The sequence below is a fragment of the Megalops cyprinoides genome, chromosome 4 (assembly GCF_013368585.1).
Source record: "Megalops cyprinoides isolate fMegCyp1 chromosome 4, fMegCyp1.pri, whole genome shotgun sequence".
Lineage (NCBI taxonomy): Eukaryota > Metazoa > Chordata > Actinopteri > Elopiformes > Megalopidae > Megalops > Megalops cyprinoides.
Genome location: NC_050586.1, coordinates 43,942,358 through 43,955,573, shown reverse-complemented (window position 1 = coordinate 43,955,573; position 13,216 = coordinate 43,942,358). Strand labels below are relative to the sequence as shown.

Genomic DNA, 13,216 nt, shown 5'->3' with positions numbered 1-13,216 from the left:
GTAATATGCAGTTGCATATCCACATACTATTGTATTTGTACCAATTAAAATGTGTAAGGACAAACAAATGAAGTCAGCATACATTTTATCTGCTCTCAGTGTGCAAATTTTTGCTTTAACTGAGACAGCTGTGTTTTGAGTCTAGCAGCAGCAGTGGTGCTCACTCTAAGCAGATGTAAGCGCGCACAACAAAGAGGTTTACAGATAATCTAGGAGAAGACCTTTCTCTCTCTCTCTCTCTCTCTCTCTCTCTTTCTCACAATTCCTTTGGCCAGCTGTGGTAAACAGGCCTGTCTGGCCCCTTTGGTGGGGGCGATCATATATCCTAAGCTGGTCCACATTGGTGGAGCTGGGATTGTGCGCTTCTCTGTGAAAAACAGACGAGGCCAGCAAGGGACCACATCCAGCACTAGCCCCTTTCTCTGGGGTCACCATGGCATTTGCCAAGACAGAAAAAAAACTGACAAAACGAGTGTGCTATTGCAACTTCACTTTTGAAATACAGAAGTAGTAGCCTAGCTTGTCAATAAAAAAGGTTTATTCCAGCCTTTAGCTTTTATCAAGACAACAGTTTTATCTATTCTGTAAAAACCCTTGAACACCCTTGAACACCTTGAACACAGTTTTAACAAAGCAAGATCCAATCCCATGCAGGTTCAGTTACCACCTTCATCCAAACTTCTTTTCACTGCAGAACTTCCTTTTTACAGAACACGGACAAAGGCACAATTTCTCCCATTAACAAAGCAATTCCTACAGCAGGAATTTGTATTGACCCTCTTTTTATTTATTTGTCCCCAATATAAATTCTGGGGCCAAGTGATACAGATAACGTTAGGGCTGGTAACGTTTTGACCCATTTACATACAGTATTGTATGTAAGTACCTTATGTATGTATTGCATGTATGTATGTATACATTGTACATTGTACAGTACATTATCATTAATTAAAAGCAAAGACAGACATTCATCTGGAAACTATAATGAAATGGGATTCTGCCTAAATTATTAAAATACCACTTATAGGAAGTTTACAATCATACAATCATAATGAATGACATCTTAAATAAGTCACACAATAGCTAAACCATAATCTCCAAGTATTTTTCAAGTCATCACTTTTGTTTTCTGGACTGCTCAAATAAATTCACCAAAAACAAAACGCCTAAAAGGGATTCAATCTTAAAACACTATGAAAAAATGGAAAACAATGAGAGGTTTCCTGTATATGCAATCTGACTATGCACTGCTAAAACATTGATAACACAAGCAGAAATGACACACAAGATTAAGCAAGTAAATTAAAGAGGATATAAAACAAAGCACCTATGTGTAATCTCTGCTCCCATGGATTAAACCCCTCTTTTTTAAATGGTATTCCCTTCACTAAGTCCCTTACTACTTCCCAGTGGGGACTTTTTATTTTTTAATGTTGTTCACCTCTTTGATGTAGTTTTTGTCTGTTCATTTTAGTCTTTCTTTTACAGCCAGAATTAAACAAGTCATACAATGGAAGACATTATTTCTAAGACTGATTTCATTCAAACGGATTTCATTGCATAGTGGGAACACCATGACTTTAAATATTATGTCCCTTCATCTTTAAACATCCCTAAATTGTGCTTACTTTCCAAATAAATAAACTAACGTTTTCAAATCAAATCACAGTGTAATCAGTTTTGACCCTCCAAAGCTACCATTTCCACATTTCAACATTTCAAATTTCAAATTTCAAATAGATTTTGGCATTGTTAAACTTCCTTAGCTACATATAGTATGAGTGAGGTACAGCGGTTATCTTGCAAGTAGATAGCTAATGATGAAAAGCCTATGAATTTTCAGTGAACATTCAGCACATCCAGCAGATCCACATAACACATCTGCTGCAACAGTTCCTAGAGAACAGATTGTCTCACTCTGGCAGCATTGCAGAGAGGAAGAAAGGGACACCCTGAAAAAGTTTAACAATTTAACAATGTCCACATACACTCAAAAACATACAGTGTGTTAGAGCTGCGACGATTTATTTCACCTTTTGACCAATGAAGATTTTCATTCCAATGTCTTACTAACAAAGGGAAATTTGGATCAGAACACGACACTCTCTGTGTTTTATGAAGTCTTAACAAAACACATTCATACATTTTACTTTTTACTTTCAGTTTTCAGTTTCAGTTTTTTCAGACATCAATTAAAATGTCATTCTAGATTTTTTTAAAAAAAATGCTATTACTACTGCAATTGATTACATATTATAAGCTCAATATTAATTGCTATTAACATTGTTAATCATTTCACAGCTCTCATTTTAAGTAGTCAATAATTTCCAGTATGTTATTTATGTTAACATGCTGAAAAATGTCTGAAAAAGAAATTATTTGGTAATATAAAATATTTGCTTAGGGCAGTCATTCTAAACAAGGGGTATACAGACCCACAGTTTGATGCCTGAATCGTCACCAGGGGGATGACATGACACACATTTCAAAAGGGGAAAGACATTCTAGGCTTGTGGACGATAACAGCATATAACATCTGCAAGAGTGCAAAAATAAAAACTATGGAGTCACCACTGAGATGTATGTGACCCCACCATTGATAACAAAAGATATTTTTGTATGTGTACACACATGACTCCACAGCAACATACACATCTTACACATTTTACATACAGTATCAGTCAAAAGTTTGGACACACTTAATTAAGATAATGGGAAACATGCATTCAAAGACATTTTGATCTAAAGACTTATGTTTAAATGTTTGAAATTTGTTTGTCAGACAAGTATAAATAGTAAAGTTGATGCCTATGTATGAAATTCTTCCCCCAAAAAAATTTTAATTAAAAAAATATTTTTGGCTACTTTGAAGAATCTAAAATATAAGATTAAGCTTTTAAGAATAAGGTTTTGATTTGTTTAACATTTTTTGATCATTGCATAATTCCATTTGTGTTATTTCATTGTCTTAATGTCTTTACTGTTATTCTAAAATGTGGAAAATAAAAGAAAATGAGTAGGTGTGTCCAAACCTTTGCAAACTGGTACTATATATATGCATATACACATATATGTGTGAAACGCATATATATGTAAGTTGCTCTGGATAAGAGCATCTGCTAAATGACAACAATGTAATGTAGTACAAAGAAAAAGTACTGGAATGGTTCTTTGGCAAGTCCTTACAGCAACAGAAGGGTTAAACACACCCCAAATCCTTCCTATCTCCCACAACCGGTCCAGTCACTCATCATTTGCATTTGGTGCTTTTACTTTGTTTTTTTTTTCCCCTGAAAATTTGGCAGCACTCCTCGTTTTTCATAATGCATGCATTTGGGAATTGTGAGCAGAATGAAGCCGATCCAATCTCCTGACTGCGACATGAATTTTCATTAATTACAGCCTTGTCAGCAAAAGCATTATTGAAGCTGAATATGAAAATGCTAAGGAGCTCTCATTTGCATATTTCTCTTTGTCGGAATGTCATTAATTATTACATTTTATGATGATGAATGCAGCTGTCGATGCTCTCCGATGTGTAATTAGCCATCAGAATGTGTGGGTCCAATCAGCATCTATAAAATGAATTTCACAAAAGTAAACTTTTTGGCTTTGAACTCAACAACAACAGTTTGTTACTTATTCTCATATGCTTGACCTGAGCGCAGCATTAATAACAGCCATCGTCCAACACAAAAATAGTTTGCAACAAGACTAAAGCTCAACACATCACATAACCTTCCCCCAAAAAGGTTTATTCCAGTTTAATTAACGCCACATTCAATCATATCTCCATAATGTCTGCATCTTAAATTAACCGTTGGCTCTTTTACAAAAAATCTTGGAATTAAATTCCAATATTGCAATAAAATTCATTATGCAGATCCCTCCAAACATTTCACTGGGACTGTTATATCCCATTTTTAAGAGGGTGGAATAACACACATTTAAAAACCAATGTAAAGGAAGATATCCCCTCAGAAAAGCATGCCACTTGCTGTATATCTAATGGTTTGCATATTTATTTATAATAATAATCATGCTTATTTATTCTTCCCTTCTGATTTTCATAATTATCTTCCATTCTCTCTCCTGTTTCGGCATTCTCTGCACACCACCGCCAAACCCCCTCCCCTGCTTCTTTAAGGGAAAATAACAGAGTTCATCTCCCCCAGCCATAGGGAACAGTGTTGGTAAGGTAAAAAAAAAAAAAAAACACATGGCAGATGGGACCATTACACATGACCAAACCAATCAATCACTGCTGAAGGGCCCAGGTGCTGCGCAGCCGTGCAACAACGTACCATTTCACAGTCTGTCAGACACGTACACACGGTCGTACATGAGCGCCCTGGCCCCGCTCTCCAGGGGCCTCATCTGGAGCACCTCTCTGCACTCGCTCACACAGCCTGTGGGTGACGTCTTCATTGACGCCCCTTCAGCTGGCCTGTCGCCCCACGCTGCCAATGACTGCCCTTTAATTTCAAAGCTGCTGTACGTAACCCAGCAATGCACAGAAATTTACTCTATTGGATTTAAAGCCTATTGCACAGCATCACCAGGGCCGGAAGCTCTAAACCCAACTTTCTGAGACCTCACTCACTCTGAAAGAGCAGAATATGCAAGCAGTCATTTATGTAAAACCTAAGGTAAAGTGACTTACTTCTTTTGTGAAATCACCTTGGATTCATCTGGTTAGAGGTAATTCAGGAGGAGAAAATATGGCTGAGGATGAGGTAGCTGACAAATCCATGAGGTCACAATGAGGTGAGGCCTGGGACATGGTTCATGCTTTCCAGGAAGTGAGCTTCATTTTGACATGAATGGGAGGAACCTTTGTTAAATAATGCTTCCACACTTCCAATTTCCCATGCTGTATTCCAACTGATGAGTGAGCAGCCTGGCATTACCATTGCGAGTTCCACTCATTTAATTATTTTAAGTAAAGTACCTATGAGTAATGTTGCTTAATAAATAAAATAGAAATATACCTACTATATTACTTCTGCATGTTTTTAAAAGGTATGACAGTCTCTGATTTTTCTTTATAACATAAAGCAAATCAATACGAATTATGTTTCAATAGAGTAAAGAAAGTCAACAGGAACTATACTCATTGTGTCTTTTTCTGTCACAAGGAGGGAACTTGGCCTTACACTGCATTGATGTGGGTCACTAGCAATATCTGTGAAAAAAAAACATATAGCACAGCACCGTATACAGCACAGCCGCACCTGCTTGGAATATTTCTCATACAGTATCTGTGCCAGAAGGGGTTTCTTTGGTCAGGGAACATGCAGGCCACATGCTGTCAGCCTAAAAACCCACCCCACAGAAGAGACAGATTAAAGTGTTCCAGCATGCATAGACACTCCAAAACGCTGAGACTATCATCATAGAACAAGCTGGACGCTACCACCAGTCAGCACATTCATCATGCTGCTCAGCCCTGCTCAGAACCCACAGAATGCCTTTTAATTACACATTAAATGAATAGCATGCTGGGGATGTTTACTCCAACTGTAACTGACCAGCAGCAGCCACGGTGTCCGTACAGGAGTAGGTGTTTGGCAGAAGGACAAACACTGGGTCAGTTCTCCAGGGACACACAGAGCTGCAGCAGAAAGCTACCGAAGACTTCATCTCCAGCAACCACTCATGGCAACGTTAGCTTTGAACTAATCTGCCAGGGCCTAAGAGCTGACACAGATCCTCTTGCTGATTATTTAAAGGATGTCACCATTATCTGCAAAGTTATGCGTGCGGTAAACAGAAAAGACAGTCTTTACATGATTCTCCTGGGTTTTTTTTTTTACTTTTTTATTTTTAACAGCATTTCAAGTTTAATATACAAACATATGGGGCAGAGAACATGAAGTCTTGCTTGGTATCAGCAAACATCAGAGACAGGTATACAGGTATAGTTCGTTACACAGGGATTTCCGCATTGATTCCTAATATAAGAGAGAGAAGAAGGAAAAAAAGACCCTAATCAGTATCCATTTCCTGTGTGTAACAGTCCCATTTCCTTCAGTATTTCTCCCCCTTGTCTTTCTACAGACGAAGGGTGTATGTCATCTTTTCCATGGAGCGTATATAATTGACAATTCCTGTAAAAAGGACCACAGTAGGGGGATTTCTCTGAAGCCAACATTTGGTGACAGCTTTTTTTACATTCAACCAAGAAAATCTTCAGGAGGTAGGCATCACCTTTACATATGCCTTCAGGAGTAACTCCAAGATACAGAGAGAAAAATGACACATCAATGTTAAGACCCAGGATCCTAGATATTAAACGTCCCACATTTTGCCAAAAAGGTTGGATACGTGGACACAACCAAAATATGTACCTATAAAAATCTATACCTATAAAAGTGTCTATTGAGATGAAATAATTTGCATAGGTTCTGGAAGCTATCAAGTTCCCTGTTTGATATGATTCTACAAAGAGCAGCAAAGAGCCATGTTGGGTCCATTGCCTATATCTATAATCATACAATGATGGTGTGAAGTGTGGATTGTATGCTGGCCAACTCAGTACTCTTACCTCTCTATGAAGCTGGAATCATTTAACCACCTGTAGCCAAGTCTTAATACAAAGACAGACACATTGATTTTGTAATTGAAATAATTCTTTCACCGTGTCAAGACAACCCAGAACTGACTGTATTGGTGTATCCACCAAGGAAAATCTATGTCTTTCCATTTAGCTTCATAGGTTGAGTTACACCAAAGTACTAGTGATCTTAACTGAGCAGATAAATAATAATCCCTCAAGCACGGTAATGCCATACCTCCCCCCTCCCCTGGCAGCTGCAGAGTTGAATATTTTACTCGAGGTCTCTTTTCATTCCATATAAACCGAGAAATGTGTTTTTCCAATTCTCTAAACTGTTTAAAAGGGACCTCTACTGGCAGAGCTGTGAACAGATACAATAGTTTGGGAAGGACATTCATCTTGATTGAATTTACTCTGCTGCCTGTATCAAGGCGGAGCAGGGCCCACCTGTCCATTAATTATATATATTTTTGTTAATCTGATTATAATTTATGGCATACAGGGAGGACATCTTTTACATCTTTTGGCAAGTAAACCCCAAGGTACTGAATATATGGTAAATGCCAGTAAAAATTATACTTGTTTGTCAATTCTTGGGCGGGGGCATAGTTAAATGTCAAGGCCTGTGATTTCTGAATATAAAATACATATCCACATTAACTCCCATACATCTTTAAGATATTCATCAGCAAAGATACCCCTGAACCTGGGTTTTGCAGTGTCACCAATACAAAGTCTGCATACAAGCAGACTTTGTATTTTACTCCCCCTATAGTTATGCCCTCCAAACCTCTTTCCTGTCTAATAGTTTGGGCCAGAGGTTCAATAAAGAGATTAAAGAGGGTCGGGCTAATGAGGCAGCCCTGTCTGCATTCTCGTTGTGAAACTATAGAATTAGAGAGACTGCCATTAATTTTTATCCTAGCAGTCTTTATGCATTGTATAAATCCTTTACTGAACCCAAATCTATCCATTACTTGATATAAGAATTCCCAAGCGACACAGTCAAAAGCCTTCTCAGCGTCTAAGTTGAGAAGGATTGCACTGTGTATTCCTTTATTAATATAATCAATAATGTGGAGGGTTCTCCGTATATTATCATGGGTTTTTCTTTGCATACAATTTATAATCTGTATTCAAGACACTTACTGGTCTATATGATTTACAGTCCAACTTATCTTTGCTCTCTTTTGGTATTACAGAAATAAAAGCCTCCCTCCAGGAAGGGGGGAGGGACCCTCCCATCATGGTGTGATTGAAACAGGTTTTAAGTAGTGGCAGCAATGATTCCATCATCGACTTGTACCGTTCTGGTGGATATCCATCAGTACCTGGCGATTTACCTGCATTAAGGGCTGAAATTGCTTTATCTATCTCCTCACTTGAGATTTGGGGTTAGGGTTAGTTTGTCATTGTGCTCTTCTCCAAGAGAGGGGAGGTCTAATGAATTTAAGAACTGTTAAATTTTTTGTTCACTAGCTTTCTCTGTTTGAGTGTATAGTGATTTATAATATGTTTTAAATCATTTCTGGATTCCTTCTAGTTTGGTTGTTATTTTATTTGTTATAGGGTCTCTAACTTTATAGATTTAGCTTTCTGCTTGTTGCTTGTGAAGCCCCCAGGCTAGTAGTTTTGCTAGTTTTGGACCTTTGTTTCATAAATCTTATTTTCTTCTCAACCTCCCCACTGTGGATTTTATCTATTTCCTGTTTAATAGGTCTCGTTTGCAAAAGGACAGATGGATCTTTAATAGAGCTATGAAGCCATTCCAAGTCCCTAAGTTTAACTTCCAGATCAAGTAGTTTTTTAACTTTTAACTTTTTTAAGAAAGCTGTTTGAGCTATAATTCTTCCTCTGAGAAAAGCTTTGGCTGTATCCTATAATATAGCTGAACTGACTTCTCCAGTACCATTGTGCTCTAGAAAGGCCTCCAGTTCTTCTGTCATTGTAGCCCTAAATGTTGCGCTATTCGGCATACAGTGCTGGCCAAAAGTATTGGCACCCCTGCAATTCTGTCAGATAATGCTCAATTTCTCCCAGAAAATGATTGCAATTACAAATGTTTTGGTAGTAATATCTTCATTTATTTTGCTTGCAATGAAAAAACACAAAAGACAATGAAAAAAAAATTAAATCAATTATCATTTTACACAAAACTCCAAAAATGGACCGGACAAAAGTATTGGCACCCTCAGCCTAATACTTGGTAGCACAACCTTTGGACAAAATAACTGCGAACAACCGCTTCCGGTATCCATCAATGAGTTTCTTACAATGCTCTGCTGGAATTTTAGACCATTCTTCTTTGGCAAACTGCTCCAGCTCCCTGAGATTTGAAGGGTGCCTTCTCCAAACTGCCATTTTCAGATCTCTCCACAAGTGTTCTATGGGATTCAGGTCTGGACTCATTGCTGGCCACTTTAGAAGTCTCCAGTGCTTTCCCTCAAACCATTTTCTAGTGCTTTTTGAAGTGTGCTTTGGGTCATTGTCCTGCTGGAAGACCCATGACCTCTGAGGGAGACCCAGCTTTCTCACACTGGGCCCTACATTACGCTGCAAAATTTGGTGGTAGTCTTCAGACTTCATAATGCCATGCACACGGTCAAGCAGTCCAGTGCCAGAGGCAGCAAAGCAACCCCAAAACATCAGGGAACCTCCGCCATGTTTGACTGTGGGGACCGTGTTCTTTTCTTTGAAGGCCTCATTTTTTTTCCTGTAAACTCTATGTTGATGCCTTTTCCCAAAAAGCTCTACTTTTGTCTCATCTGACCAGAGAACATTCTTCCAAAATGTTTTTGGCTTTCTCAGGTAAGTTTTAGCAAACTCCAGCCTGGCTTTTTTATGTCTCTGGGTCAGAAGTGGAGTCTTCCTGGGTATCCTACCATAGAGTCCCTTTTCATTCAGACACCGACGGATAGTACGGGTTGACACTGTTGTACCCTCGGACTGCAGGACAGCTTGAACTTGTCTGGATGTTAGTCGAGGTTCTTTATCCACCATCCGCACAATCTTTCGTTGAAATCTCTCGTCAATTTTTCTTTTCCGTCCACATCTAGGGAGGTTAGCCACAGTGCCATGGGCTTTAAACCTATTGATGACACTGCGCACGGTAGACACAGGAACATTCAGGTCTTTGGAGATGGACTTGTAGCCTTGAGATTGCCCATGCTTCCTCACAATTTTGCTTCTCAAGTCCTCAGACAGTTCTTTGGTCTTCTTTCTTTTCTCCATACTCAATGTGGTACACACAAGGACACAGGACAGAGGTTGAGTCAACTTTAATCCATTTTAACTGGCTGCAAGTGTGATTTAGTGATTGCCACCACCTGTTATGTGTCACAGGTAAGTAACAGGGGCTGTTAATTACACAAATTAGAGAAGCATCACATGATTTTTCAAAGGGTGCCAATACTTTTGTCCGGCCCATTTTTGGAGTTTTGTGTAAATTGATACTTGATTTGACTTTTTTTTCTTTCTCTTTTGTGTTTTTTTATTGCAAGCAAAATAAATGAAGATATTACTACCAAAACATTTGTAATTGCAATCATTTTCTGGGAGAAATTGAGCATTATCTGACAGAATTGCAGGGGTGCCAATACTTTTGGCCAGCACTGTACCTGCGTTTAGCCTCCACACAGTTGTCTTTGGGGCACAATCAAGGTGCAGTTTTTCAATATAGTCCAGAGTGGTCTGAGTGGTCCCTCTGACTTGTTCTACAGTCCCTAATTTTATGCCGGTCATTACTGAACATGAGGAAGTAGTCAGTTCTAGAATGGATGTTATGACGAGCAGAGTAAAAAGTGAAATCTTGGTCAAATTTATTTAAAAGTCTCGCCATACATCAATTAGACCCAAGTCTAGCAACATATTATTCACCTGAATCTCTAAAGAGCTTTTTCCTTATTTTGCTGGTTGTGTCTAACCCAGGGTTCAATAATATATTCAGATCACCTGCACATATAAGGGTGCCATATGTTTCAGATGCTATTAAATCAAATATATTCTTAAAAAAGGCTTTATTACTTTCGGGGGGGTATATAATATGTTTAATAAGATGACTTCCTTACGTTCAAGTTTGCCCTTGACCAGCCTGTTTACATTTAGGGATAAGATATTATAATACTGAAAAGGCATTTCTCTCTCCCAGACAACCTTCCTGTAGCTGTGACACCCAAGACTCAGACTTCAAATAACATCTTAGATAACCAAGAACGAGTAGACTCCAATAACTATTATACAATTCTATGTTAGTCTCAAACAGGGCTTCCAACCAAGAGGAATCATTGTCTCCTCTAGCTACAGTGAGGGGGATTGGCCACAAAATGGGGCCCCTAGCTAACAGACCTGAAGGGTAAACAGACAGAGGGGTACAGACAGGGGTACAGACCCTGAAAGAATGTTATGGCACATAGTTTGCATTGTTTGCAATGAGTTTCATGGAGGTCGTTTTAACATTATAATGTCCGTTATCAGTTCATACACTCCCTCATATCAGGAAAAGGGTTAATCCCAGCTCAGCGCGCTCCGGCTGTGCTCCATGGAAGAAGCCTGGTGAGGGTCTCTTCATGATGCCCGCAGTCTTGCTCGCACGGATAGGTCCCACCGAAAAGCCTCGCTTGGCCAAATCCTCCACTGCGTCAAAGGCGTTGTTGTCGGTGATGGTGCCAGAGTCGAGGTGTACATGCATCTTGGTTAGCGGGGTTTGGAAACGGATTTTGTTTTCCTTAAGCACTTTCTTGATCGGGGTGTACTCCTTTCTCTTCTGTTGCACCTCCGCAGTGTAGTCATGGTCGAAATACACCCTCTTGTCTTGCATGTAGATTTTCTTCTGCCAGGCACCGTGCAGGACTTCCCCCTCAGTTGAAAACTGCAGGAATCGAACCACAACTGAGCGCGGTGGTTTACCAGCTGGTGGTTTGGAGGCCAGTGCTCGATGAGCCCTTTCAATTCTTAATTCATTTCCCTGATATAAGCCCAAAGAGTCTCCCAGTTCTGTCTCAATTAAGTTCTCGACGAACTGGTGTATGCCCTCAACATTTTCTGGGACACTGTATATACGAATGTTGTTGCACCGGGAGCAACCTTCCAGGTCCGACAATTTGTCCTGCAGTGCTCGTTGATTGTTGAGTAGTTAGATTAAAGTGTCTTTAACTCCGATATCCTACTTTTCTGTTCCTGCCATGCATCTCTCCACTTCCCCCAGGCGCTGGGTAGCTTCCTCGATTTGGCCGGTGACGTCTTGAATTTTCTGATTGTTTTCAGCAGTCAGGTCGTCTAGCTGTGCTTTCATATCCTGCCCAAAGCTAACTCGAAGCTTGGATAGTTCTGTTTTCACATTTGACCTTCGCTCATCCCTTTGGCCATAACTTCACTCACCACTTTACGAATAGAGCTGAGTGTAGCTGCCATGCCCCCTTCGTCTCTGGAGTCGCCATTTTCCCTTGAGCAGGGTTTGCTAATGGTATCGCTTGCTCCTTTTCCAGTTTTCCTCTCTATGACGCTCCTTAACCCTGACCTTGTTTTTCTATTTTTGTCCCCGTTCATTTTCCATTCAGTTTGAATATGATTTAGAGAGCTAAAATACTTCAATTTCGGGTATTTTGTTTAGCCGATACCTGAGCTGTATGTTAAGCTGCCATACTGTAGCTCGCGCCACCGGAAGTTCCACAATTCTCCTGTTTTTGATGGATGTGCTCGACTGGCTGCATGGCTGCACTTGCTGCGGCCTCTCCCCACCTCACCTCCCTTAATGTTATCATTAGCTCATCAGACTTAAGTGCCAAGTGTGGAGCAAGGAGAGGTAACAAACCTTCACTCCCCCCTTTCCCCAGATCACTCACTCACTTAGTCATCCTCTTTCACACTGCTTGACAGTAACAAAGCAAGGCAAAAAACTCTTGCCAAGCACCACACAAATGTTAACCACAGAGGCAGACAGTGGCATGTTTCTGACACAGGTTGTGAAAAAAACACCTCTACCTCTATCTCTACATAGTGTATTTTCATTCAACAGATAGAACTATAAATATTTTCAACAAAGTAACACATTGCTTATGGGAATTAACATTAAAACATTAACATTAATTAAAACTGTTATGGGAAGCAGTGCAGAATAGTTGTTGAAACTGTGAAACTGTGAATCTTTGGGAACAGCAAAACATTTGCTCTACATTCAGTCTGTGGTGCACTGCAATTCAACAAAAAACAGAGCCACAGTCCTGGCTTAAAGTTCACATACTAGGAATTTACTCAGATGAGCTTAGGCCTACATGTCAAAAGCAGGTTATCTGTCAATGGGTACTTATTCACACTGTAATGAGTGTGGCAGAGGGAGACCGTGGTTAACTTAACACAGCATGGGACTAAATCTCCCAGAAGGACAGAACATCAAGGGAAAAGGAATGAAAGTGATCTTTCGCAACTCATGCCTACTTTATGTGTAAACATGAATCAGTTTATAGTGTATCGTATATATACCCTGGAAACATATCTATAAAATATATTGATATGTATGTATGTAAAATATGCAGATCCACATTTTTATATCAAAGCAAGGGGACAACATAGCTATCAATGAGTGTTTCTCTCGTACTCAAACCATAGTTCTGGGACAAGAGATAGGAAGACAGAATCCCAGTGAATAAATAGTCACTAGGT

The 13,216-nt window shown here is 39.5% G+C and overlaps 1 protein-coding gene across 10 annotated transcripts in view; it reads right to left on the bottom strand.

Annotated features, from left to right (window-relative positions):
* The window catches only part of LOC118776234 (transcription factor 4-like), a 161,600-nt gene that overhangs the window by 100,419 nt on the left and 47,965 nt on the right, over window positions 1-13,216 (bottom strand). The window lies entirely within an intron of this gene.